This window comes from Cebus imitator, unplaced genomic scaffold (genome assembly GCF_001604975.1).
Source record: "Cebus imitator isolate Cc_AM_T3 unplaced genomic scaffold, Cebus_imitator-1.0 Scaffold132, whole genome shotgun sequence".
Taxonomy (NCBI): domain Eukaryota; kingdom Metazoa; phylum Chordata; class Mammalia; order Primates; family Cebidae; genus Cebus; species Cebus imitator.
In genome coordinates this window covers 823,616-826,011 of record NW_016107447.1, presented here as the reverse complement: position 1 = coordinate 826,011, position 2,396 = coordinate 823,616, and the positions used below count along the sequence as shown (strand labels likewise).

The following is a 2,396-nucleotide window of genomic DNA, read 5'->3' as shown; positions in this document are numbered from 1 at the left end:
AAAAAAAAAAAAAACAATTTACAGTTTATAAAAAAGTCTTAGTGACAACCCTGGAGATAAGAAAACTAAGAACCAGAGATTGATTAACATGCTGAAGATTCAGAAAGCCAGGAAATACTGCAGGCAAGATTTCAACCAAAATTTACCTGACTCCAAGTCCAGTGCTCTTCCTGTTTCTCTATCCACCGCCAAATGGGCAAAATGCACTTTTTGTTGTGGCCCAAATCTTGGAGACTCTGCCTAGAAAACCAGCATCATGGGAATTTGCTCAGCCTGGTTTTATAGAGGCTGCCTCCCTGATCTATGGTGCTCCAATTCTAAAATGGCTTCAATATAACAAGCACTGTAAGATGGGAAATGTACAAAAGATTATAGGGTAGGAGTCATACTCCAGGGGCTGGCATACCATAAATATTTGCTACTGATGAGTAAGAATATTCAATTTGAAAAAAACTAGGTGTATGGTCTAGGCCAAATCACCTCACTTCTCTAAAGACTTCATCTGCAAGATGGGTGAATGGTTTCTTACCTTACTGAAGGAAGAAGCTAAGAAAATAATCCCACAGTTGCTACCGGATTATTAGCCTTCCATTTTGAAGGCCACACTTAAATTTCTAACTTAGGTCCAGTAAGATTGACAGGTTTTATACACTCACACACTACGCGTGGCCCAGGAAGGGGATCCAAGAAAAATGAGGGCTCAAACAAATGAGATATCCCTAAGTAAGAAACAGGGTACACTGGAATTCAAAAACAATTCACTAAGAACCAATACTTACATTTCCAATACGAAAATGCAAAAGCTACAGTGTCCAGTTCTATAAACTGCATGTGTCTGGTTTCATAGGAACTGACAGAGAAATGCAGACAATTTTCATATTCTTATAAGTGCTTCACCTTTCTGTTTTGGCTCCTGTGGCAGGCTGATATTATGTTCACAGCATCATCTTGCCAAATTCCATCTCCCACACAGGGCAAGTAAAATCAGAACCTGAGGCTATCTAGCCTTACCAAAGAGAAATGCAGTGAAGACAGCGACAATAGACGTGCATTTCACAGAAAGGTTGGCAAACTGCTTACCAAGGCTGCCACCTTTGAAAACCCCATTATATGGGGCTTCTCCATTTGCGGCAAAGATGCACTCCTTTTCCCACCTCTTCTTTCCCCTCGCCCTTCATCCCCTCTCCCCCGACCAGGAAGCCACCAGGCAAATTTCAGACCGAAAAACGTGCTAACACACAATATGGGGGAATTCTGGGTGAGGACACAAAAGAATCTGGCATTAAATGACGGTGTATACCGTGGGAAAATACTCCGATTCTCATCCCCTGATATTTTTTCCTGGGGATCCGGCCTGACTCAGTAACCGGTTCCAATAAATACATTTTCTTGAGTCAAACCCCAATTCCCTTCCTAGGGAATCTTGGGTCCTGCCAGGCTCCATAACCAGTGAAGGATGATGAAATGGTTTTACTCCAAAATGGGAGGGGGTTTTCCCCTTGCTGTTTCCCAAGGTTAAACCCCTTACTCATCCAGGAGGAGTCAAACAGGGGTACTGGGGCTAGAAAAAATTCACCCGCGTTTGAGTAAATTTTAATTTCTGGAAACCGGAAAGCAGGGGTGACAGGGCTGAAGGGGACGGTTCTCGCCTACCAAGGCGCAGGGAGGGGTCGCGTGGGAACCGAAGCAGGTAGTGAGGGAGGATCCGGGATCCCCGGCTCCGCTGTCTCTTCCAGCGCAGTACGGAGCTGTACCCCGCCCGGCCGGCAGGACCTCAGGCGGCAAGGGAGGCCCGAGCTCTCCAAGAGGTAAAGAGCCCGGCCCCGGAAGCAGGGAGGGGCCGCTGCGAGGCCTGGCCTCGCGGCCCTTGGCCGCGCCGAGCCAAATAGGCAGCGCGCCGCTACACCCCGGAGTCCACCTGCTGGGCCGCCGTAGTCGCAGCAGCCAGAGAGGGGCTTCGAGTTTGGGCCCCCGGGGGCCCCGGGCGGGCCCCGCGCCTCACTCACCGTAGGAGGGCTGCAAGGGACAAAGACACTTCCGAGCTAAGCTCCGAGCGAGGTGACTGCTTCCTTCCCAAGCCCACGCCTCAGGCGGTGGCGGCGGCGCTGCCTGCAGTGGCTGCAGCGGCGGCGGCGGCGGCAGCAGCTACCCGGGCTCCGGAATCCGCGGCGGCGGTGGCGGCAGCTCCACTTCCGCTCCGGCCACCACTTCCGCTCCGGCCCTGGCCGGGCTCCGCCCCGCGCCGTCTTCTCATTGGGCAAGCGAGGCACGGGGTTGCCGCGGCCCCACGGGAGGGGCGCTGACGGAAAGGAGGAGGAGGAAGCGCGGAGGGCAGGGATGCCGCGGCTTGGGCAAGGCCCATGGCCGGGGGAGGGACCCCAGAAGGTGGGCGGAGA

At 52.3% G+C, this 2,396-nt stretch overlaps 1 protein-coding gene across 3 annotated transcripts in view; it reads right to left on the bottom strand.

Annotated features, from left to right (window-relative positions):
• The window catches only part of YWHAB (tyrosine 3-monooxygenase/tryptophan 5-monooxygenase activation protein beta), a 21,465-nt gene extending 19,325 nt beyond the window's left edge, over window positions 1-2,140 (bottom strand). The window contains exons 1-2 of one of the 3 annotated variants that reach the window (XM_017541197.2): window positions 2,007-2,140; window positions 147-240 (exon numbers count right to left, since the gene is read on the bottom strand). The gene's annotated coding sequence lies outside the window, so the exon portion shown is untranslated. Of the gene's footprint in view, window positions 1-146; window positions 241-1,653; window positions 1,783-2,006 lie in introns of those variants that run through there. The other 2 variants (XM_017541195.2, XM_037742992.1) reach the window with 2 other exon arrangements.
• Window positions 2,141-2,396: the final 256 nt, after the last annotated feature.